The sequence below is a fragment of the Myxocyprinus asiaticus genome, chromosome 14 (genome assembly GCF_019703515.2).
Source record: "Myxocyprinus asiaticus isolate MX2 ecotype Aquarium Trade chromosome 14, UBuf_Myxa_2, whole genome shotgun sequence".
Classification (NCBI taxonomy): Eukaryota; Metazoa; Chordata; class Actinopteri; order Cypriniformes; family Catostomidae; genus Myxocyprinus; species Myxocyprinus asiaticus.
The window spans coordinates 31,213,045-31,240,157 of NC_059357.1; the positions used below are offsets into that span (position 1 = coordinate 31,213,045).

The following is a 27,113-nucleotide window of genomic DNA, read 5'->3' on the forward strand; positions in this document are numbered from 1 at the left end:
CTCCATAATTTTCTCTGTTTTATTCAGACACTTTAGCTCGCCTGTGCACCGCTATATGCTTGCCACATGTGCGTAGACAGTTGGCAGCTACTGTTTGCATAGTGTGAATGTATATTGTTCCCAATGCGATTACGCAGCTCGAGTTCCTATTAAATGGAATGTCTCGGTTACGTGAAACGTAACGTGAAACGTAACCCTGGTTCCTTGAGTGGGAACAAGACAATGTGTAAGCTGGCCATACTCTCTTGCAGCTGCATAGGCTCATGCCTTCCTGCTGAAAATCTGACTCGATAGCACTAAAGCGAGTGCTTGACATAGCTCCCTAGGGGCGTCATTTAGTATACCATGGTATTTGTAGAAATAGTAGAAGTATTTAAATAACCACAACATTATGATTTTTATTACCATATTTTTTGTTTTCCTGTATTAGTACTGTGGTTTTATTACGAATATCAAGGTTAAAATAAGGTTATTATAGTAAAACCATGGTAAATATATTACGAGGGAATGCAAAACTATTGGGAAGGCACGCAAAACTTATTGTGATGGAACGCAAACTATTGTGAGGGAACACAAAAGTATTGCGAAGGAATGCAAAAGTCTGTCTTTTTTTTTTCTTCCCCGTGGGCCTAGCGGGGTTCTGTAAAGTATTTACACATTTTGCTGCAGTTTCCTAGTGAAATGTCCAGCAAGGGGCACCAAAAGCAGGTAAAATGGTGTCGTAATCAGATGATGTTTTTAAGGTGAATGTTAGGAACGTACCTCCCTAATCCAAAACTTTTACCTAAACCTAATCATTACCATTCAGATTTCTGTTTTATTCACCTCTCATTTGCTTTTAGGACACTATCTGTTAGGTTTAGGTGTTGGTTTAGGGTAAGGATGTCTGTTTTGTTTTCCTCTAATTTGCTTTAAGGACACTATTTGTTAGGTTTAGGTAAAAGTTTTAGGTTAGGGTGGTACGTTTTACTCATTAAAGACGGAAACCTAACCAACAGTGTTCTAAAAGCAAATGTGACATGAAAAGCAAAATTTCTGAAGCAACCATGTAATTTCGTGTCATTCTATGACACTATCACATCAAGTGTGAGATTACATGCTTGACTGGGCCTGGGTCTATGTACTCTGAATCCAAATTCCAAAACTTAATCAGGTGAGCTACCATGCAAGCTAATCACGTTGGAAAGAGTGTGTAAATGTATATAGAGGGTCTGTAATACAGTCGTTAAAATGTATCAAATGATGCATTAGAGTAAAAGCTTTCTGATGTCATAACATAGCAGTGTGTGAGTAATAAAGCAAAAAATACATGTTTTATAAAGTATTAATAGGCCGTTTCACTCATGATTTGTGTGAAAGTGGATAAAATGCACAGTTGTTCTAGTGTTTCTACTATTAATTCCACCAGGAAACTGCGGAAAAACGTAAAATACGGCACGTAAACATATTTTGTCATTGTAACGTTCATTCTATGAGACTAGGTTGTGAAGGGCACAGTTTGAATTCTGCCATCTTTGCTCTATGAGCACTTCAGATATATATATATATATATATTAGTCAATCACCTGAACCACAAATGTCATGTGGTTAACTAATAACTGAAATTACATCCTGTCATTCTGAAAGCACCACAATAATTTGCATACAGTAGTTCCAAGCTCTTTACTAGCAACTATCCTAAGCTGTGATGTCAAAGACAACAGATAAGAAAAAATATAAGACCATTTCATTGCTTTAACAGCCCTATAAAACAAATTGGTTACTGGTCAAACATCTCCTGTAATATAATGAAATACTTGAGATTAATATGTTGTTTGTAAAGAAATGTATTTTGTCAGAATACACGGCTACATTTAAATTGCAGTCAATGGAGAAAGTTGCTTTTTACCCCATTAATGGTGTAGTTACGGCTTGTGCCAGCAGCTAGGCAGCTAAACCTTCACCCATTTGGCTCTCACAACTGCCACAATGCATCTATGCCATCAGAGCTATATATATATATATATATATATATATATATATATATATATATATATATATCACACACACACACACACACACACACAGACCGATCGGGAACAGGAACCGAATGACTAGTAACAAAACTCACAAACAGTCTGACAAATACAAGAGGGAAGAGGGCACAATATATAGGCAAGGCACATGAGGAACAGGTGAAGGTAATTAAAGAGCACCTATTATGGTTTTTAAATGTGCCTAATTTTGTTTTAAAGGTCTAGATTTACATGCATCCAAGGTCAAAAAACACTTTAATTTGCTCATAATTTAAATTGCAGCATTACCTTTTTATCCCGGTGTCAAAAACGACTCGTTCAATGATCTGTTCTAAAGGATTCATTCTAAACTCCTCCTTTCAGAGAGCCTAATCTGCTCTGATTGGTCAGATGTCCCAGTCTGTTGTGATTGGTCTACCGCTTACAGCACGTTTTGGAAAGGAAACACCCACTACCATATCCGAGTTTCAGCTCCGTCTGAAAATATTTCTGTTTTACCTTACCAATTTGAGCCCGAGTCCGATAGTGATACATCTGAAGATCAATCCAAACCACCATCACAGTCCTCCGAGGCACAGGCTGAGATAAACTCATCCCATTTCAAGGCAAACTTGATTGTAGTGGCAAGACTTCCCCCTTCACCCATCTCTGGGACACAAGACTTGATGGGCTTATTCAGACCAGCCCTAAACAATTGCATAAGGCTGGACTGACCGTGACCCAGACCCAAGGACAACACCAAAAACGCGTACCCCCTCACCAACTTGTGCTCCTGATGGAGTCGGGATAGTTGCCTGGCCTGCTTGACTCTGCATTGTGTGGGAAGTAGAGAACAATAAAGAAAAATTCATTCCTGCTGCATCCATGCTGGTCAGATTGTTAAGTCACGGAATGTGTCAGGAATGAGGACCCAAATGCAGGAATGAGTGAAAATAAAAATATTTTCATTAAAGCAACTGAAAACACAAAACTCTCACCGGGGAGAGAAAAAAATCAAAACATAAACTAGAAAAAGTATAATAACTAAGACTGTCCAAGAACAAGAACAAGACAGGAACAGACTGAATAGTAACAAAACTCCCAAAATGATCTGACAAATACAAGAGGGAAGAGGGCACATTATGTAGACAAGGCACATGAGGAACAGGTGAAGGCAATTAACATAATAAGGACTAAACAAGGGAGAGTGACAAGGGTAACAAGGAGGCAGGGAAAGGGAAGCACATGGCTAACAGAAACAAAGACACAGCCAATTACACATATACACGACAAACACAGACAAACAGAAAACAGACAAGACAGTAGGGCAGACAGAAACGGATCATGATATATATATGACAGCTTTGCAGATCCTTGGCATTCTAGCTATCAGTTTGTCCAGGTACTCAGGTGACATTTCACAACACACTTCCTGTAGCACTTGCCATAGATGAGGCTGTCTTGTTGGGCACTTCTCACACACCTTACAGTCTAGCTGATCCCACAAAAGCTCAATGGGGTTAAGATCCATAACACTCTTTTCCAATTATCTGTTGTCCAATGTCTGTGTTTCTTTGCCCACTCAAAATTTTTCTTTTTGTTTTTCTGTTTTAAAAGTGGCTTTTTCTCTGCAATTCTTCCCATAAGGCCTGCACCCCTCAGTCTTCTCTTTACTGTTGTACATGAAACTGGTGTTGAGGGGGTAGAATTCAATGAAGCTGTACATCTGGCCTTCCATATCGCTTTCTGACCTTGTTAGAGCCAGTTGTCGTTTGTCTTTGAAGATTGTAGTGTACACCTTTGTATGAAATCTTCCATTTTTGGGCAATTTCAAGCATTGTATAGCCTTCATTCCTAAAACAATGATTGACTGATGAGTTTCTAGAGAAAGCTTTCTTTTTTGCCATTTTGTACCTAATATTGACTATACCCAGTATGTCTATTGCATACTGTGGCAACGAAAAAAACAAACTCAAGACAATGTTAAGCTTCATTCAATGAACCAAATAGATTTCATCTGTGTTTGATATAATGGCAAGTGATTTTCTAGTACCAAATTAGCAATTTAGCATGATTACTCAAGGATAAGGTGTTGAAGTGATGACTGCTTGAAATGGGGCCTGTCTAGATTTGATCAAAAATTAATTTTTTCAAATAGTGATGGTGCTGTTTTTTACGTCTGTAATGTCCTGACTATACTTTGTGATCAGTTGAATGCCACTTTAGTGAATTAAAGTACCAATTTCCTTCCAAAACAGCAAAATCTGTACATTATTCCAAACTTTTAGCTGCCAGTGTATGTATATATATCATGTATATCATAAGCATTGACCACAGTGCACAAGGCCATCTGCTTAGCCATGTCACACCTCCAGTGCACTGTTCATTTGGACCATTTGGAAACGTCTGTTGCTAGGGAATGAGCCCACGTTAGAGCTTGGGGCTCTACAATGATTGACTTCCCATTCTGCAAAATGTGTTATTAATTCCTGAATGCAGTGCAATAGGAGTTAAATAATAATTTCTTTGTGATCAACTTTAAATAACTGGCATTTTAGGAAGGCCCTTGTATAAAAAAAAATAAATAAATAAATAAAGAGAGAGAGAGAGAGAGAGAGAGATAGTAGCATCTCCATGGGTGTGTTTCCCATATGACAATGAAAACTTGGATGTCAGTTTTGATAGAGATGTTCAACTATAGTGACTGGTTGTTTCTAAAAAAAAGAAAAATCTACAAGAACATTAATGGTCGAAAATGCCCTTGCACTGGGTATTTCTCTCTCTTTTCAAAAATTATTGCACTAAGGTCATTTGCATTCCTCAGTGACATCTGTAATACACATTTATGTGTGAATACACTCTAATGCAGTAGTTATTAACTGGTTTTGCTTCAGGACACCGAAATAACAATTCAGTCATGACAACTCTTGGAATGATTTTGCATGTTGATGTGGGTGTGACATATTGATAGGTTATTGGTCTTGGCGGACTATATCTGCTACGCTGCTGCCGAGCAAGTACGAAGACTTGCTACTGCTAGAACATACACAGACATACTGTGTTAGAATGTGGACATGCTGCTGCTGCACAATTAGACAAACACAAGACATGCTCCATCAAGCCTGTAGGACAGGATACTGATGTACAATTAAACATACATACAATCCCCTGTAGCAGTCTAGACAGGTGTAGCTGGGGAGGAGGTGGGTTTCAGAGAAAAACATGTTAATTTAGCATGTTAATGTGGGTTTGATATATTGATTAGATTTGGTCTTGGCGGACTGGGGCTGGGTTTCCCAAAGCACTAAGTAGAACATTAGCAGCACATATTACTTAATCTCTAATGTGCGTTTCCCAAAAGCATCGTTATCTAAGTAGTTCGTAAAAACTTTTGTAAATTAACGAGAGCTTTGTACCGCTCTTAAGTCCATTAAGTGCAACTTAAACATATCTTTCTGGCATCTTTCACAGTTTATCAAAGACAATGGGACATTTAATAAATTGTATTAATATATTTTGATCATTGGAAAGCCATTGTAAACTATTTCAGAGAATAAAAAAAGTGTTGAAAAAATTATATTGAAATCAATAGGCAGTCCCTTCATGCATGCGACGTGATAGGTCTAAATTTACTAGACAGGTAATACAGTATAACGTTATATTAGCCTTCATTGATAAGCATACTGTAATTGTAATGGCAATAGAAAGATGACATGCTCTTATTAAACAGATTATTTAAGAGGACATGTGAGTAATGTGACCATGCAGTTTAAAACTTAAATAAATATGCCTTAATAACTAATTAAAATATGGTTAACAGAGGAGATTATAGCCAGAGTGTGCAATGAGAGATTCTCTCTCTCTCTCTCTCTCTCTCTCTCTCTCTCTCTCTCTTCATCCTCCTCCTCTTCTTTCTTCATCCAATGGCTGGTTCAAATCAGCTTGCCTATAGTCTTTTTACAAGGCAGTAACAAATTGCATGATGCGTAATGGCAGTAAGGCTACAAGTACACAGTACCTTGAACTCTAACCAGATGATCTATTAATATTTAGACAGGTCTATGAGTAGTTCAATACTGATGCCTGTCATTTTAATCCTGTTCTGTGTGCATTTGTTCAGTTTCCAGCCAAAAAACTTTAGGCTACGTGAGAGTCCCTTATGACTCACATAGCGTATGTTCACGTTACATGCATTTATTGCTTCACTTTCATTAATCTCTATGATTGAGCAGCAATACATCTGAAACTCTGTCTTACTAAAGCCATAATTATTTCTTTAATTAAATTCAGTAATATTTAGATACTACATTTCGGCGCCTCGACAAGGTTACAAACATCTTCCATGTTTGTCAGTATTTCCACCTTATTTTCATTTTGAGAAGACAAACACCTGGACATACTTGCCAAAGTGATCAGCACCTTTGGACTGGACAGCTCCTGTAACGTAGCACTTAAGTTCTACTTTATAATGGGCGATCTACATGCTGGTTTGGGAAACAGGCTTTACTCCATCGTAAAATAATGAGCAACGTTATTTAAGATGATCATTAAAGCTTAAGGGTGCTTTCACACTGGCAGTTTAGTTCAAAACAGAGCACGGTTCACATGAAAAATTGGTAATGTGAAAGCTGTCATGTGGACCGGGGAGCGCATCATGGTACCGAACCCGAGACTACCTGTAGGAGGTGGTCTGAGTTCGGTTGCAATGGAACTGTAGCATGATTCACGTGAATATGAAAGCAACTCGGACTCTGGTGCGCACTCGTTCAGGAAGTAAAGTAACCTGCACATGCATTTTAGCCGATGACGACATCATTAGTTTCGACTAATAAATATAGGGTATAATAGGAGATCACAGTGTCACCTTGGACACGAGTGTGAGTAAGCGTGCAGTGTAAACAAAGATGCAAATGAATTCCTTGCAATCAGCTGTCTCCTCAAAAAACACCTTTTGCGAGCAGCAGCAAGCTGCCATCCCCTGGACATCTGATGAGTTACGCCATGAAGCGCACATATACGCAGTTGTTGTTCACTCTGCTGTGCATAATGGCACCAAAATAACAAAAAAATAGTTCAAAAAAGTATGATGGGTTGCATAGTGTTCTCCATGCATGTTTGTGATGATGTAAGATGAACGCAAATGGACCAGGGTTCGATAGAATCAAGTGAGTATGAAACCAGACCAATGCTTCGGGGGGCACCGAGAACAATCGCACTCGGAATTGGACCACAGCAAACGTGCCCAGTGTGAAAGCCCCCTAAGCTGCAACGTTATCGGGAAACCCTGCCGATATCTGCTACATTGCAGAGCAAGTTTAGAGACTTTCTACTGCTAGAACACAGACATGCTGAGTTAAGCATGTGGACATGCAGCTGCTGCAGCAAAATTAGACATACAAAAGACATGCTGCATCAAGCATGCTGGTAATGTCACTGCTGCACAATAAAACACCTGTACTCAAAACAATCTGTAATCTCCCAACAAAGCATAAAATAAATAAACACGAACCCCCACAACAATGCAGATCTACCGCAAAACTTCTGTCCTGCTGCTCCGAAGAGCCATGTTTACCGAGTATATGCTAGCTAAGTGCACCTGGCCAGCTTGGCCGCATGGCATAATGCTAATGTACTAAATGTATAAGTGTGCCTCGACCAGCTTAGCCGAATAGCTTAAGCAACTAGTGACCTGACTTATAATGTGTTTCTGGATCAGGAAAGCCCAGAGTTTATTTAACTAATGACTTAGCCTAGGTATGTGTGGATTTATTTAAACTATTGACCTAATGTAGCGATGTGTTCCAGGCCAGATTTAGCTAAAGCTTACCTTTATAAAAACACACTTCTGTGTGTCATGGCCAAAAGCAGACCTTACCGTGCAAGCTCATAGAAGAAAACACCAGCTACCATCTGAGTAAATAGCAATTTCAGACAAAAACTTTTGCAGTTAGAAGGAATGCAATGTGATGGTTGTACAAATGAACATTTATCTTTAAAGTGAAGTGTGTAATTTCTGCGCTACTAGTGGCTCCAAACGGAAATACAAAAATAAAATATGTTTTCAAACAACCTTAACCAACACCCCTTAGACTCATCCCTCCCTTTCACACAATCCGATTCATACTAAAAACAGGCCATACTAAATAAAAGGTGATAAACATTTAACGTCATAATGAACAAGACCACTAAAGCATAAACACGCCAGACAGAAAGCATGGAAGAGGAATCGCGTCGCCCGATGACATCAACGGATTACACGGCAGCTGTGTGCGGTGTAGGGGAGTAGGATTGTTCTTCTGGTAACTAGTAAGCGTAGCTCCCATTTATCAGAGCGATCTCATCATTGTTGGTGTGTGTGTGTCCTCCACCTTGTAAATGTGTCAACAATGTTCACTCTGGTTTTACTCCGTTCTCTCTGTCTCTGTAGGCGATGCTAACGTTATTTTCCTCTGTACACGTCTGCCATGGTTTTTCATGTTCCCCTGGCTGAACAAGTAGCCACACCCCAAAGTCACGCTATTTTAAGCTAGAAAGGGATGGGCAGAACTATCAGTGTTTTGATAGTGCCTGGGAGGCTAAGTGTTTATACTTTTGGGTAAGGTAAACCCACAACTGGCTTACTTATAGTTGTCAATTAACAATAAACTGAGAGAGTAGAACATATTTTGACATCAAAATAGTTACATACTACACTTCAAACAACGCTGTCAAAGTGGATGGCAGGCACAACAATGCTGCTACAACATGGGCCACCATATTGATTCTTCAGTTGAATGGATCACATGACTTCATCAAATGACAACACATATTTCATTGTTTTCGAATATCTTCCCAGTCCACACTACAGTGTGAAAAACACCATCTAATTGTGGACGGAAGGCCAAAACGTAGAGAAAAAGATGCATTTTCAAATTCATCTGGATTAATGTAGACAGTCTAAAAATACTTAGAGAAAGTTGGCATTGGATTCTCTCATTAGATGAGGAAAAAACTAACAGGGATAAAGAGAGACTTTAGCTGCTTCCAAATTTGTGTACTGTCAGATTATGTACTGCAATTCATAAAGAAAATTTGATAAAGCAGCTCGACTGGCAGTTCTCTGGCCTTTTTATTATTTGTTTTTCAGCGTTTTGTATGTAATGGCTTCTCAGCTTCCATGGCATTGTGGGGTTGTAAATTTATTTATATTTAATATTAATAATATTTATATTTATTTATATTTATAAATTATGGAGGAGTATTTCTTGCCTACTGTTTAATAATATACATATAATAGTCACCTTCGGCTTGCTCACTGGGGTTCTAAATACAATTATGATTTAATGATTTAATTATTTATTTTTATACGCAATGTATAATCATATTTAAACAAACTACACAATGATGACTCAAAGACTTTATATATATTACAGTTTTTATTTTCTGTTAATGCATGATTTTCTGTAAAGCTGCTTTGAAACGATGTGTGTTGTGAAAAGCACTATACAAATAAAAATGATGACTTGAATATACTGAGGATTCAAGCATATTATATAGTAGGGAAGAGGGCATATTCAGATGAGGGGGTTGTATATAATGCATGAATTGTTTATCTTATCAGTCTTGTTTATCTGCCACTTCCCATCAGTGGCTTTCATCAGGAGAGTTCTTTCAAATAGGCTCTCTGCAGTACGGGAAGTTGAAAATACAGGTGGGCTGATAAGTGATCGCGTCAGCCGCCAGTTTTGGAGATGCAATTGGCTTTTATTAATCCTCTCTGCTTTCAGCTAGCGTTGCAGCTAGTTTTCTAAATGTAAGTCATTAGAGATGAACAATTGCTTTAAGCTGATGCAGCACGTCGTACCTCTTTTTCATGCCCCATATAGATGAAATGATTGTATGGCAGAGCTAATGGCCACGGCTATGGGAGGGATGTCTCTCCTCAGCTGGAAATAAAAATGATGACATTTAGGAAATGCGACCGGCTGATTCGCTGAGAAGGAAAACATTAGAGGCGCAGCAGAAATATATACCTATTCAGAGGCAATGTTAGGCTTCAGGGGTTTTAAAAAGTCATCTAATGCACAGACACTGATGAACTCTTTTTGTTCCATGTAGTTCCACACCAAAAACAGTTTCGTGTGCACAAAAGCGGAATGATGTGTTGCAAAACAATCTGGAGTTTCTACTTCTCTATGAGAGGGAGAGTTACAGTTCATATGAGAGAGCAGGGTGAGGCAAGGGCCTAAGAGGCAAATAGAAAGAATATTTCTGGCATGACAACTCTCTGAAAGATTTAGCATGTTAATGTGGGTATGACATATTGATAGGATTTGGTCTTGGCAGACTACTGAAAATCTGCTTCACTGCTGCTGGTGCAGAGCAAGTATGGAGACTTGCTACTGCTACAGTACACACAGAAATACTGAATTAAGCATGTGGACATGCTGCTGCTGTTGCACAGTTGGAAAAACACAAGACATGCTGCCTGTAGCATGTATGACATTCTGCTGCACAATTAGAAATAAACATATTCCCCATGTAGCAGATCGAGACACGTGGAGCTGTTGAGGTGCAGTGAAAACAGCTTACTTGAAAATTGAGCAAATGTAAATGTTAGGCAAAGACAGAGTACTTAAGTTGATTGGCTACCCGATTATACATCAAAGGACTTATTAGCTTACACCATGTAAGCTGATTGGCTAACAAATAACAAGTTAAAAGAACCTATCAGCTTGCGCCATTCAGAGTTTCATGCCTGGACATACCCTGCATTCCAAATGGGCTAAATCAGCATCCGAAAGGCACATGGAAGTGAGAACAATCATGATAATCATGCTGTAAGATCACTTCAAACTAAATGTCCAATAAAAATGACTCAAAAGGTGAGTTCTGAATAAATATTATTATTGAGCCCCACACCTTTCAGCATTCGAAAGCTCTCACAGTGGTCTTTGAAGGGAATAGGGCATAGGGATGAGCACTTCTGAATGGAATGCACCCTTAGTCATTGATGAATACTGAGATGCTAAATTACTTCGAGGAAACAGTGATGAGTGCCTGAAAGCTTCAAAGGAGATGTATTTTAAAGCAAAATCATTAAAGGCTGTGTGCTGTAGTGGCTTTATTATAGATCCTTGGGTACTACTTGAAGCCTCAAGTGGCTTGCTTTTAGTAACAATGCCTGAAATATCAATATAAAAGACACCATGTTTAATAAATAATTACATTTAATAATCAGAATAAACAATTCTTCCTGCAAGTAATACAGTAGTTCATTAACCCAACTGTAGGCTATTGACGGTTGCCAAGCAATGTGGGTGCTGTCCTTTTCTGCATATTGCTGAACGTTGTGGCACGTTCTGCATAACGCGGCGGCCCTATTTCATGACTGGCCCACCAGGAAAAGTCCCGGTTCTCCCAATGGCCAGTCCGCCACTGTGCAGTTCCTACTGACTGTGTTGTGTTTTTCATGAACACTATTAAAGGTTTATACCATAGCTTTACACAGTTATGCTACTATTCCTATTACCTACCAGCACACATGTGATATACAGTATTAATAACAGTATTAGATGTCACGGTTCTGGCATTTGTGCCGCATTTGTGCCGTTTCCATAGGAACACTGATCGTTCTTGGGGAGACGCTGATAACGGCAATGATTTACTCACCTGTTCCACCTGCTTCACTCTGACTGCACTCTCTACTTATTCCTTGTGTTTCCCCTCTTTCTACCCCAGTTTACTATTTGCTGTCGAATGTTAACTGTGCTCTCTTGTGTAGTTGGAGCTTGCGTGTGTTTTTTTTGGTTGCTTGTCTGTATAGGTGTGGTTACCTTCCCGTTTGCTGCTGCCTTCGCCTGTCCTGTTGCCCAATTCCTGTGGAGGAGGATTCCTCGGTCTCTACCTGCGTCTCGGGGAGAATATCTTCTGGGCTTTGCTTCGCACCACACCGGCTTCAACGGACTCTCTTCGGATTGCTCCAGACTTCCACAGCGCACACACCCACACTCTTCCCTTAGCCCATTGAGCGGCTTGCTTTGACTCTGCTCTCTGAAGCCGGCACCGGGTGCGCCTGATCTCATTCTTTGAAAAATGTTGTGTTTAATAAATCCTTTTGAACTGTCACCTCTGAGTTTGGGTCCCTTGTCTCCCCTCACCCTCTGACAGAATAAACTGGCCACCATGGACCCAGCAGAGGAGACAACTCTTCGCTCTGTCCTTTCACAGCAAGGAGCTCTGCTTGGACGACACCAAGATCAAATCTCTGCTTTTAACCACACTTTGGAAATGATGGCTTCGCAGCTCGTGGAACTCACCACGATGGTCCAGCAGCTCAGCCCTCCTCTCGATCCTAGTCCCGTGCAGTACACACCCCCATTTTCTCCGGCAGCTTCTCACACACCATGGCGACCAGAGGCACGCATACTTCCTCCAGCTCCGTTCTTAGGTGAGGGATCTGTGTCGAGTTTTTGACCGGGAAGCTCAAGGTCGTGTGGCTAGGAGGATTCTATCAGGACTGTCCCAGGGTTATCGATCTGAAGCCGATTATACGATAGAGTTTCACACCCTGGCCGCTTCCAGCGATTGGAATGATCACGCCATGTGGGACCTGTTCTTGCGAGGACTTTCGGACATTATCCAGGATGAGATTTACTCTTTGTACCTACTCCCTCGATTCGATGATTTGGTGGACCTGGCCATCCGAGTTGATCAGCAGCTGACTCAGCACTGTGCTCATCGGCGATGCCGTTCTTCACCCTCTCAGGCAGTTAATCTTCACTCACAACCCACACCTCCTGCCAGATTGCCTGACTCTCACCCCGACTTTGAACCCATGCAGGTGGGTAGACTTCCGGTGTCACACAAGGAAAGGCAGTGACAGCTTCAAAAGGGGTTGTGCTTTGCCTGCGGACGATCGGGTCACCTCGTCGCTTTATGCCCATTAAAAGACAACACTAGCCAGTAGTTAGGGGGTTACTGGTGAGCATGATACCCTTGGACAAAGCCCATGGACATCAGACACTCCTCCCGGCCCGGCTGCAGAATGGAATGGACAGTCATGTTATTTCAGCCTTGGTGGATTCTGGTGCTGAAGGAAACTTCATTGACATAGACTTGGCTTCTAAATGGCAGCTCCCCAGGGTCCGATTGAATGAGCCCATCACCGCCCACATGCTAAGTGGCATGCCCCTGTCAGTCATCACCCATTCCACTAAGCCTGTCACCTTTGTGTCCTGTAACCACTCTGAACAGTTGTCCTTCTATCTCATCTGGTCCCCTTTGACCCCAGTTGTGTTGGGACATCCCTGGTTGGTAACGCACAACCAACACATAGATTGGGCAACCAACACCATCCTTGCCTGGAGCTCTTTTTGTTCCTCACATTGTCTTAACTCTGCTGTCTTCCCTGTCCAGTCTTATGGTTCGTTGCAGGATGAGCCGTTGGATTTGTCCTGGTACCGTTGGTGTACTACCACTTGAAGGCAGTGTTCAGCCGGTACCACACCATGACCCTCCCTCCTCATCGCCCATACAACTGTGCAATTGAATTGCTTCCTGTCTCCTCTCCTCCTCGAGGATGGCTGTATTCACTCTCGGCTCACAGAAGGGAGGCCATGAACAGGTATATAAATTATTTAGCAGCTGGTCTCATCCACCCTTCCTCATTGCCCGCAGGGTTGCTTCTTTGTGGAGAAGGATGGCTCGCTTAGACCCTGCATAGATTATCAGGGGCTGAATGACATCACAGTGAAGAATCGTTATCCTTTGCCTTTGATGTCCTCAGCCTTCGAACTCTTGCAGGGGTTGTCCGTCTTTATGAAGTTGGACCTACGCTGCGCTTATCATCTGGTCCATATCAGGAAGGGGGATGAGTGGAAGATGACATTTAACACCCATGGGGGCATTTTGAGTATTTGGTCATGCCTTTTGGATTGGCCAGCTCCCCCGCCGACTTCCAGGGGCTTGTGAATTATGTGCTTAGAGACATACTCGATCATTTTGTTTTTGTTTATCTTGTCGATATTCTGATCTTCTCCCAGAATATACAGGACCATGTGCGGCACTTCAGGCAGGAGCTTCAGCAGTCAGTTCCTTCGAGACCCTGGTCGCACATAGCCATGGATTTTGTTACTGGTCTCCCCCCACCCTCCCATGTTAACACAGTCATTTTGATTGTAGTGGACCAGTTCTCGAAGGTAGCTCATTTTATTCCCCTCCCCAAATTCCCCTCAGCGAGGGAGACAGCAGTAGTGGTCATTAATCACATCTTCACGGTTCCAGCATTTGTGCCAGCTCTTGCTGTTGTTTGTTTTTCTCTCTCCCTCATGTCTCACAGGTGGAGCCAGCACTCGTGAACAGTGTTTCCATGGGAACGCTGATCATTCTCGGTTAGACACTGATCACCACAATTATTTACTCACCCGTTCCACCTGCTTCACTCTGATTGTACTCCCTACTTATTCCTTGTGTTTCCCCTCTTTCTTCGCCAGTTTATTATTTGCTGTTGAATGTTAACTGTGCTCTCTTGTGTAGTTGGAGCTTTTTTGTGTCTCTGTTGGTTGCTTGTCTATAGAGGTGTGGTTACCTTCCCATTTGCCGCCACCTTCACCAGTGCTGTTGCCCAATTCCTGTGGAGGAGGATTCCTCGGTCTCTGCCCACGTCTCCGGGGAGAATATATTCTGGGCTTTGCTTTGCACCACAACAGCTTCAATGGACTCTCTTCAGATTGCTCCAGACTTCTACAATGCACACACCCATCTTATGAACACACTCTTCCCTTAGCCCATTGAGCGGCTCACTTTGACTCTGCTCTCTGCAGCCGGCGCTGGGTGCGCCTGACCTCACTCTTTGAGAACTTTTGTGTTTAATAAATCCTTTTGAACTGTCACCTCTGCGTTTGGGTCCTTTGTCTCCCCTCATCCTCTGACAATAGATGTACATAAATATATCATAGACATTACAACCTTCTACGAATTGAATGCCAAGGGAGAGAGCTGAACACTTTTCATTTAGAGATAATGTGCATCATTACAGATCAGCATTTTCGTGATGAAGAGGTAGCTGTTTTTAATTTTAGTCTATGAGACATCAATGAGACAGCAGCCCACACCTTGTTCAGGGGGTAGATGGTCCGCAGAAGAGCCAATGGGTCCCAGCACTACATATTTTTTTATTTAAAATGTTTAGTTTCTGTAGCACAAATTTAGTGCTAGAATTAATAAATTATTGAATTAATTACTATGGAGATAAAACAGTATCAAAACATCTCACAAATTGACAATCAACAAATGCACGCATCAGATCCACAAATAGAAACAACAATCCACAAATGCATGTAACAGATCCACAAATGTACACAACAATCCACAACTGCACACAAATATCCACACATGCACAAGGCAGTCCAAAAATGCATGCAACAGATCCAAAAACACACTTAGGAATCCATAAATGCGCACAACAGATCAACTCTGCTTAATTCACAAATGCGTGAAACAAATCCACACACACACAGCAATCCACAAATGCACATAACAGTTAAGGACTATGTGGGAAGCCGGTCCTCGAAAAGCGTGTTAAATAATTAGCACCAAAATTCATGATGAGTGTAAAAATTCCTCCTGTCTGGGAAATTATTAATTTCCTTGGACAAAATACAACTTCAGGTTACTGTTGTGCTGACACTGCTGTTGCATATCCAGCAAACATAAAGAGTAACATACAGTAAATGGAGTTGTCACATTCATGTTTCTATTAATATTTTAAAGAGGTAATGGGGCAGATTTTCTATTTGTATCTCCAGTAGAAATCATTTGAATTAATAGATTTCAACAGAAATATTGACTAGTGTACAATTTTCTTCAGTGAGTTAAAAGAACGTCCTTAGAATTGAATGCAGCCAATGGAGGATTCCGCATTTAAGGCCAGTAAGCGTCCCCTTGAGGAACGCATGCTACGTCATCATTTAGCATCAAAGGAACGTTGAAGACAATCGAGATCAGCTTGCTCATATTTGTGAATCAAGGCAGTGGAAAAAGAGTCTCAAAACTATCCACAAATGCAAAAGCACATTCATGACAAAGTACCAATGGAATAAGTCTTAGCATATATGTGTGCATTTATGAACTATACTGTAAGCAAAGAAATCCTTTTATAGCTTATATTTGTGCATTCTGATTAGTGTATTTGTGAATTAAGCAGATGTGTGGATCTGTTGCATGCATTTGTGGATTGTCATGTACATAACTGAGATGTTTTGATACTGTTTTATCTCCATAAAATTAACCATCATTAATTTTGACTGCTAGGTGCATTTGTGGATTTAGCGTGCATGTGGATCTGTTGCATGCATTTGTGGACTGAGTACGCATGTGAATCTGTTGCGTGCATTTGAAAATTGTTGTGTGCCTGTGTGGATCTGTTGCATGCATTTGTGGATTGTCATTGAAAATTGTTGTGTGCCTGTGTGGATCTGTTGAGTGCATTTGTGGACTGTCGTGTGGATTTGTAGATCTGTTGCATGCATTTATGGAGATGTTTTGATACTGTTTTATCTCCATAATTAAACTAACCATCATTCATTTTGACTGCCAGACAATAAGATGTCTATTTGGAATTAAACTGGGGCTCTATAAACAGGATTTCAGACAGTCTATAAATGCCAAATAGCTTCCTCAGAATCCAAAGAGTAGATCTCAAATGCATTGCATTATAAGGGAAAACTGCCAGTCAAATCAAGCTGTATGACTTATCAATGCTATATCTCTGAGGAATCTCTCCCATCAGACAATCTGGTCTTTTGGACTCTAGAGTAACCCGCAAAGACACGCTTGAAAAAGCTGTCGATAGCAAAGCTGACAGCAGCAGAGTTTAAAATCAGTAAAATTCTCCTTCATCATGTGATTTGCCCAGAATTTTACCTTGGCCTTTCTCTGCAATTTGCTAAAATATAAAAAGACAGAATAACATCCATAACAAGTCTTGGGTTCAGAACTTTTAATGCAGTATTTATTTATTTTTTTTCTTGCAATATTTTTCTTTCTCAAAGCTTACTGGTGTGTACAGGTATATATAAACCAAAATGTAAATATAGATGAAAATGTTGTTATCTAGATATATATTTCCCTCTCTTCTTTAAAATTCCTAGTCAAATTAATAAACATTACATATTTAAAGGTTAAGTGTGTCCTTTTTGTTCAGGTTAAATATTTTACTTTCTTTACTCTTCTTTCTCCTATCCCAGCTTAATATGCAGAGACAACTATAAGTAAGCCTGTGGCTCTGTGGCGCTATCAAAACATTACTCAGTTTGTTTGAGCATCCCAAACAGCTCTGCACACCAACACTGGCTCAACCAATGGTGTGAGTTTGAAGTGGGACTATTTTTAATTTTGACCAATAGCACACAGAGGAACAGTCACTATTTTGCAATTCCGTTCAGAGATACTAGTGGTGCAGAAATGACATATTACACCTTGAAGTACTTACATTGTTTTTATTCATTTTCATGTTTCATATTGTTTCTGAACAAGCACATGAATTAAATTGTAGCTTGAATTTGCACATAAATAAAATGCTGCATCTTTAGAGCATAGTCTTAGCTCACTTCTGTTCCCTGTGAAGACAAGCAAACTAAAGCAGCATCTAATCTCTTTGGCGTTGCCCCACTCACATCCTGGGTTGCATCAGCCTGTGTGAACTAGAATGAATGCACCAAGACTCAACAGACAGATTCGGAAAAGCAGTCAACACACGTGGCAGCTGCTGTCAGTGAATTGCCTCTGAGACAAAACAGTACCAGTGCATGGTGTCTAAAAGAATATCCATAAGAACTAAGCACATTAATCTGCCTGGGCCATTCACTATGATCAAATATTAAAGCTTTTTCATATTTGCCACATAATGTGATTTACAAGGACACATCAAAGGATTGGTAGGTTCTTACTGAAATTAAGTTGTCATAATGGTTTTTGTAGATATCATCGATCTCTAGACAGGGACAGAGGCTGTTAGCTATAGATCCACATTGGGATGGTAATTAACGAGTGACTGACAAAGATTATTAAAACATGAGTGAAAATAGATCTGAGATATTTTCTTTCATCGTCCTCTTTATGGCTTTGGAATACCATATCACTTCACCCTAAGTTGTTTCACTTTTGGTATATTAAAAATATGGCACTGAGAGGTCCAATGACCAGTTCAGAAGGGCTGTTATCTTTGGAAACTTCCTGAGTTTTTAAATAGCATTACACTTTATGTCCAGTATGTATAATTAATCTACTTTTTTTTTTAAGTTAAAGAATGATCTGTCATTATACTATCCAATCTCAGGGACATAACAGGATAGACAGCACATAAAAGGTCATTCATTGTAAACAACATCAATTATTCTTTAATGGATTCACTAAATGATACATAAAGTTGACATAATATTAAAAAATACTAAAAAATAGCATATAATATAATAAAAAATATAGAGTACATATAAATTATATAACTCTTTACAATAAGTTTCCATTAGTTAACAACATTAGTTAACATGAACGAACAATGAACAATACTTTTACAGTATTTATTATTTTTGTTTAATGTTAATTTCAACATACAGTAATACATTTTTGAAATCAAAAGTTGTACAGTATATGTTAACATTAGTTGATGTACTATGAACTAAAATGAACTAACAATGAACAATTGTATTTTTAACTAATGTTAACGAATGGAACATTATGTAAAGTGTTACCATATATATATACAGTATATTATATATATATATATATATATATATATATATATATATATATATATATATATATATATATATTATTATTATTATTATTATTATTATTATTATTATTATTAGGGTTGTAACTGTTCAAATTTCTCATGGTTCGGTTTATATCACAGCCCAAACGATACCGTCAGATTTTAAGCCCGAACCCGAAATCGATTCCTATCTAATTTCTTCTCCTAGTATATTCTCCTAGTATAGCTGTATTTATGTAAGCATATAGGCAACATTCTTAACAGTATTGAAACAGTAAACATACACAGTTTTAACAAGGCACGGCAGCCCCTTAGTACACTAGAGCAGAAGGGAAAAAAAGCATTGCCTTACTATTTATTTGCTGAAACTTCACCTAATGCAGAACAATCTGGAATAAAATTAAACACTGCAACAGTCCTCTATATGCAGCCTGAACGTGTTCAGATTGTTGAATCTTTGTGACAACTGCGCTAAAAACAATCTAGATGCAGTGCAAAGAATGAAACAGAGCACAGGTGTCTCACCATGCGTTTTTGTAAATCTGAAGTTCTTTTAACTTTACATGGTGTTTAAACAGTGCTGGTTCTGCGCGAAATGCTGAAGAAAAAGCGAGACGCAGTGCAAATATCAAAGACATTCGCCAGCAATGTTTAAACAATGGGAAAACAGAACAGACGTGCGCAAAAACACATTCAGTGTGAACGGCCTCTAACTTCTCTGTTTGCGCGTGTCTGTGAGTGAGAGCACGTGTGCAAAACAAGATCGGTAGGCCTGTTTATTTTTTCATTAATTACAAACCTGAACCCCGACCCGAAACCTGTCGGGTTCTCGGGTCCCATCGGGTCAGTTTGCAGACCTCTAAATCTGCCTAATAAACCTTATATCTAGGGGGCATGCTCCCCTGTGATATTTAGAAAAAAAAAAATGTAATATTTTTTGCAAAAAAACAACACTAAAGTGTGACTTTGCTAAACGATGACCTACGCGGATTTGGCAAAGTTAATTTAGAAAAAAATCAAGAAAGAGAGGCTATCGAAACTTAAAAAAACAAAATGACGAAGATGTTCATTTGCAAGGAGAGACGAATGGATTTTGTGTTCAAGTAAAGGTAAGTTAATATATTTCTTAAAAATCTGTGGTATAGATACTAGGTCATAGATACTAGTGCTGTGTCTCGTTTCGAAGGCTGCGTGCTAGCTAGGACGTGTCCTTTGAAAGCAGAGGTATACCGAGCATCCTCCTTTAAACAAGCCTTGTTTAAACGAGATGTCCTTCATAGGACAAATGGAAACAGAACTTATCATGGTTGCTATTACAGCATGCCACTCTTTAACAAGCGTGAGTGCTTTGAGTGAGATGGAAACAAAGTCCCTTTGGAAGGGAATGTATGAGCTAAATTTTAGGAGAGTTATAATGATGTAGAGAGAAAAGAAAATAGATTTTACAGGTGATCTTTATGTCTATAATACTTTTTTTTTTATTATATATTATTTTAATTATACATATTATATACTCTGCACCCATTTACTGAGGTTCTTCAATTTGGTAATTAACATTACTTATGTTCGAACATCATATTTTTGGGCAAATTGGCATCATTGTTTTTTTCAGACAAATGATGTTCATTTCCGTTGAAGCAAAGAATTGTGGGTTGTGAATGCCCATGAAGGATACACCTCATGCATCCTCAGAATTCCTGTGAAATAAGGTTGCATTCGAAGGCTATATTCGGAGTGTCCTAATTGCTTTTCAGAAATGAGACAGACTCAATGATGTATGTGGCCGACAAATGCAACCTCTGGAGGACGCAGCCTTTGAAACGAGACGTAGACTGCCATGTCTACGTTACATTTGCCTTGTGCATTCAGGTTAAGATTGTTGTCTTTGGTGGTCAGATTAGTTAATTGCTGCTGTCCATTCCAGTGTTTCTGAGCTGTGGGAAGAGTGACGTGTCAGGCCTATGATGTTGAAACTAGTAACTGGCAATATTTTCTTTTTCTTTTTGTTGTATATCAAAACGAGCTCTTCTGGCACTATGGTTCATTGTATGATTTAATAGACATAAACATGCTTGGCTCAATATATGACAATTTTTAATTTGTGTGATGTGAGCAATATTACTGTCCTGAATTGAAAACAATTTGGTCATTAAGTTCACCACTGTAACATAATTGTTTCCATTGACTGGTGGGTTCTAAGGCAACAATTTACATCTAGAACATTTCTGCGACATTATAGTCACCCGTATAATGTGTTTTGGCACAGCATTTAACAATGTGTATTAAAAATCATTGATTTGTCTTGTTCTGCTAAACTATTGGTATGCACGAAGCCAGTGCAAATAGTCACTTTGTAAAAAAAAAAAATAAATAAAATAAATGCATAACAAAATGGCTGCACTCTTTTGCTACTGAATGTTTGTTAAAATTATCTATAGAACTAAAATATTCTGTTATCACATTATTATTACAGGACTACACTTTGAATGTGGGTATAAATTAATTCTGTGTTGGAACGTCTGACAGCTTCTAAAGATATCTGAACGTGAGTCCTCGTAGCACACAGTACTTATTTATAAAGGGCAGATCCAGTCAAAGAGGACGACACTTGGGCTTTAGAGCAAGCCACTGTCTTTCACCAAGCCACTATTCAGGTTATGGAGCCATTCCAAAAAGGACTTACCCTGGCTGTTCAGGTTAAACTGTCCAGTGATCACATGCATGCCGGAGATCCACCATCAGTAACTGGCTTGTCCCTGTAGTGAAAATGAGAAAACTATTAGAGATACCTTTTTATCTTTTCTTTTTTTATCCTTTTATTTATTTATTTTTTTTTATTTTTTTTTTTGCATGCAGGACTAACAGGACAACCATATCTTTGCTCACTAGAATGTTGAAAGCTTAATGATTTGTCAGCAACTGCTTTATAGATTTCAAAACAAATACACAAAATGTGAGATGGATTTACTAATCTTTCTAAATTATGTGACAAAAAAAAAAGAAAAAAAAAAAGAACATTATTAATAATAATCAAGCATGAAAATCCTAACGTATTAGATGTACATCTCCTGATTTTCCTGAAAAACACATGAAACAAATAACATTACATAGCAGCTCTAATGCTGATAAAATCCTTCATTGTGATGAGTGCTTTATCCATGGACAATTTCTCTGTTTATATCATTCAATACATCATGCCTTTAGAAATTAATATTCACTGCTCAAAAGATGCAATGATATGCTATGCAAATAAGATGACACTAATGAGTTAGCGATTACTAACACTCCATTAATTCAGTATGTCTTTTTCTGTGAGCTCCATGCACATCTACCAAGTGCTAATAAATGTTCTGCTATAGCTATGTAAAAATTTCAGCACAAAGACAGTTAACTATAGAGATGGAAAAAACATCCACAAGAGTGGGACATTATCAGCTGATTTGCCTGACAGTTCAGCTAAACCTCATTCACAATGCTCCTGCTCAAATGGAAAATTTCAGTATATGCCCTAATGCTATTTCTTTATGGTTAAGCAACAGAGTGTCAAATCAGCGATATACTGTAGAAGGGTGGCTCTGAACACATCTCCTGTCATATCAAAGCTGCTACATAATAAAAACATCTACTTTTTCCATTGATCAGCTGATAATACAATAATCTGTATTATCGTTAAACAGTGTTTCACTTTTCAAGCTGTGTCAATGATCAGAAAATAGACCATGTAATTTAGGACTACAGTTTCCTGCACCACCCCATTTTCACCCATTGCTTGGTGCAGAATAACATGCAGAAATTAATTGTTACTCTGCCCTCAAAATGACATAATTGACGCTGCAAATGAAAATATATTGAAGTTGATGACCAATTTGTCTGTTCTGTTGCATCAAAACAATAAACTAACCAGTTACAGTTTGTCACAGATGTAAGCCACTGTTTGGTAAGATTCAAGATCTCTAGGATTCACTGATTTAGTTTATAGGATATTATTTTATAGGAATTTCAAAAACATTAACATTATATTGACCATTTCTCTGTAACACCCCGCAAATTATCATTACAACTGGGTTTGTACAGTGCTTATAATTAGCAATATTTATCATGTGACTAGTTGACACAAATCTTCTTAGTACATATATCTACATTAGCAGTGCAATAGTATTGGCTCTATGTAAGAAATTGTTTTAACGTTCTAATGGGATCTTAACCATTAGCCTTAGCAGCTGATGTGCTTGGCAACCTGCTTAAGTAGCCTAATTGTTACTTAACATGTTCACTTTCTTGTCAATCATTTTGTTAAGAAAGCATATACAAAGAACACAAGAATAAATGTTAGCATCCATTTCTGATTTTTGTACGTGAATAATCAGCTCTTTATGCTAACATTAAGCCTGCTAGCTTTCACGCTGCTAGCTGTTTACAAGGTTGCTCTGAAAAGAGATTTCAGGGTCATGATAGTTCCAATAGTTGAACTTGCAAAACAAATTAGTTCCCATGGATATCTCAAGTACTGCACATTTGAATAAAGCAGGGAATTGTTGTTGTGGTTTAATTAGCTGGCCAGGGTAATTTTATTCCAGTGAAAGAGTTGATAGTCAAAGGGCTTCAGACAGCTGCCATACAGCAAAAGCCTGTGAAACCCCAAAAGCAGCGTAACCCAAGAGAGGCGAGGCTCATGGATTTGGGTGCTATTTTTTTAGTTACTTTTCATAATGACTCCATTTAGCTGTTCAATGACCCATTGAACTGCACAGAGCAGGCTTCGGAAGCACTGTGTCCTTGGCAGGGCAGATTTTGCAGCTGCCCTGGCATATGCTACCTTTAACCCAAACTGTGGCCCCTCTCAACAACCACCCCCATCCCCTAGCCAAAAACAAAAAACAAAAAAAAAAAACAAAAAAAAACAAAAAAAACAAAACCCATCTCTACATCAGCAGGGACCACAGGCAACTACAACTGTGACTTGTAAACCTGTATCACTGTCAACCACCATGTACCACAAACTTAAAAACCCCATTAAATCAAAATGGAAGTTTGAAGCCATTTACATGCTAGTATACTCCTAAAAGTTGACAAAATTAACCCTTAAATGTGCAGTTTTTCTCTTTCAAATGAACAGACCATAAATATTGAGTCATCTTGTACCAAACATTTTATTTTTGTCCAATCAAATGCTCTCTAGAGTGAAAATGCCTCACTCCCTACAGCCACCTGCCAATGACAAGCAGCAAATTATAGTGGTTTCACCATTCATGTTTAATGTTCCTGTAGCTCAACTGGCGCATGGCATGGCACTCTGCCATGCCAAGATCATGGGTTAAATTTCCAGAGAACACACAAACTGATACATGTATATCTTAAATGCACTGTTAGTTGTTTTAAATGGAAAATGTTATGTTTAATCTATTTCAGAAACAAAAGCACCTTATTTCATGTTAGCATATGATACAGCTGAGCATTTCTCCATTGCCATCTAAAACGCTCTCCCCTTGTCCATAGATTGACAGACACTGACCTACATGTGATGTAAGCATGACAGGGTGGACTGTGGACAGGACGGTGCCCGCACGAGCCTCAGGTCCCATATAGTTCTGTGGAGCATATCACCGGCACACTGACCATGAGCACGACAGTGCCCCATGCATCCTATTGCCTCCGCTCGGCTCTGATTGATAGCCTATGCTCAGCTGCTGACAAGTGAAGGAGGCAACACATGGGTATGTGGGAAAAAATAGCCCTGCCGTGATCCACTTTGGTTTTGCCGCAGCTGCTTCACATGAAAAACATGGCCATTGCACGTCTTCGGAGACCCGTGTCTTTTGAAATGCAAAATGGGCTCGAGCACCCTCAAGTCAGATATATGAACCAACCTCCATCATTAGGAGAGTAAGCATGTGTGTATCTTAGACAACTGAGTTGGTGTCGGGCTTCTGTGATAAAAAGCACAAAGGACTTTTTATCAGTCCACCTGGAGACAGAGTCATGTTCACAAGGTTCCAGGTTGATACAATGAGTGTTTGAGCATGAAATTATTAATGGATTTGCCAAAGTGATAACACTTTAGAATGAGGTTCCATTCTTTAACATTAGTTAATGCATTAGGTATCATGAACTAACAATGAACAATATATATATTTTTTACAGAAATTATTAATCTTTGTTAAAGTTAGTTAATAAATATACAATTGCTGCACCGCTGCTGAATTACTGTACGAGCGGCACTATTAACTATTGACATTCCCTGTCTGTCACTCACTCGACGTTGTGTCGATGTAGTGACACTAGGGGTCACTCTTGGGAGCCCGAGACACCTCTGGTCTTTGATAAAAAGGCCAATGAAAATTGCCGAGTGGTATTTGCATGCCACTCCCCAGGACATACGGGTATAAAAGGAGCTGGTATGCAACCACTCATTCAGATTTTCTCTTCGGAGCCGAACGGTCATGCTCATTGAGCTGAATACTACTGTTCATTCACCTCTGCTGGATCTGGCGGCGCATTTCAGTGGCTTCTACCTCCTCTGCACTGGTGCACTGCGGAGAACGCCCCTGGGCGCTTTGGCAGAAAAACTAGAGAGTATATTTTCTGAAAGAGCTTTTTCCCCTCTAAAAGAGTATATATTTCTCTAAAAGAGCGGCACACACGGAATGTCTTTTTAAAGATGCGTCTTTTTAAAGATGCCTTTCCGATTGTGTGTTATTCCTGGTTGCGGTCGTTATCTCTCAACTTCGGCTGGTCATGATCGCTGTCTTTCGTGTCTGGGCGCGACCCACATGGAGGCAGCGTTTGTGGATGGTTCATGTTCTCACTGCAAGAACATGACCATGGCAACATTGCGGTTGCGGCTTGCTTTCGTAAGAATGGGAGGTCCCCCCGTGGACCTCCCATTCCCCAGCATGTTCGTCTGCCCCAATCGTGCTTCCGGATGAGTTCGCCGACTCGTCTCATGGCGAGTCTGGCTTCTTGTTCGGAGCCCATGAAGATGATGAGCTTTTGAGCACAGCATCGGAGAGCGGGCTTGTCCAGTCGGACACAGAAGCCTCAGCTGGGCTTCCCCCTTCAGGGACGATTGCCCAGCCATAGGCCGATGCCGAAATGACGGACATACTTTCCCAGGTGGCCACAAGAGTCGGGTTAGAGTGGAACCCTCCACTCTCCCCTGAACCTTCGCGGCTTGATGATTGGTTTCTGGGCTCGCGGCGCCGCTCAAAGCAGCCACGCTCCGCTCCAGTGCCATTCATCCCAGAAATGCACGAGGAGCTGACGAAGTCGTGGGAGGCACCTTTTACTGCCCGGCCCCGATTCCGCAGTTCCCCGCTCTCACTACCCTCGATGGCAGGGCGGCCAGGGGCTATACGGCGATTCCCCTGGTGGATAAGGCGCTCACGGTGCACCTATGCCCGCAGAGCACCGCCACCATGCGTGGACACCCTAAGCTCCCGTCCAAGCCCTGCAGGCTCACGTCGTCCCTGACGGCTAAAGCCTACAGCGCTGCTGGACAAGCCGCCTCTACCCTGCACGCCATGGCTCTCCTACAGGTCCACCAAGCCAAGGTGCTGAAAGAACTGCACGAGGGTAGTTCTGCCCCAGATTTGATGCAGGAACTGCGTTTGGCGACCGATCTCGCTCTCCGAGCGACGAAGGTCACGGCGCGGTCTCTCGGGCGGACGATGGCCAAACTAGTGGTCCAGGAGCACCACTTTTGGCTCAACCTGGTCGAGATGGCCGAGGCCGACAAGTCACGGTTCCTTGCTGCCCCCATTTCCCAGTTGGACCTATTCAGCGACACCGTCAAGGACTTCGCCCAGCAGTTCTCAGTGGTGAAGCAGCAGATGGAGGCAATCCGGCACATCCTGCCCCGGCGTGGCTCAAGATCCTGCACCCCGTCTGCTTGTCGCCAAGGGCGTCCCCCTGTGGTGACTGCACCGGCTCCCCCGCAGCCCAGCCCTTCGGCCCAGCCCCGGCATGGAGCCCACCACAGGAAGCAGACGCCACCCATCTCACAGCCGGCGCCAAAGAACCCACAGAGGTCCTCAAAGCGCCCCTGAGACGGGCGACCCAGGGATGAGGGAACCCACTCACGTGGAGCTGGTGAGAAGACCACTCCATCCCCCGGTGAAGGGCCGGGTGGAAAATCTTTTGTTGCCTTTTTGTTTTAGTTCGCCGCATGCCCAAGTGGCTGTGGTACCCAACAGTTCAGCAAAAGTGCGGCTTCCTTCCTCCCTGGGTCACATACCCGGTGTGTACGGTCGTCACCACGACTACCATCCACAGGTTTTTTCTTGCAGGATTGGCGATCCAGCGGTGGCCTTTCCGCCCCCGATGTGGCAGTCTCCATGGGTTATGAGAACAGGCCTCTTCATCCCCCA

General features: G+C 40.6%; 1 protein-coding gene across 3 annotated transcripts in view; it reads right to left on the minus strand.

Moving 5' to 3' along the window:
* LOC127452340 (protein ELFN1-like) overlaps nucleotides 1-27,113 on the minus strand; it is a 188,284-nt gene that overhangs the window by 54,719 nt on the left and 106,452 nt on the right. For all 3 annotated transcript variants that reach the window (XM_051717754.1, XM_051717756.1, XM_051717755.1), the window contains exon 2: nucleotides 21,431-21,503. The gene's annotated coding sequence lies outside the window, so the exon portion shown is untranslated. The remainder of the gene's footprint in view (nucleotides 1-21,430; nucleotides 21,504-27,113) is intronic.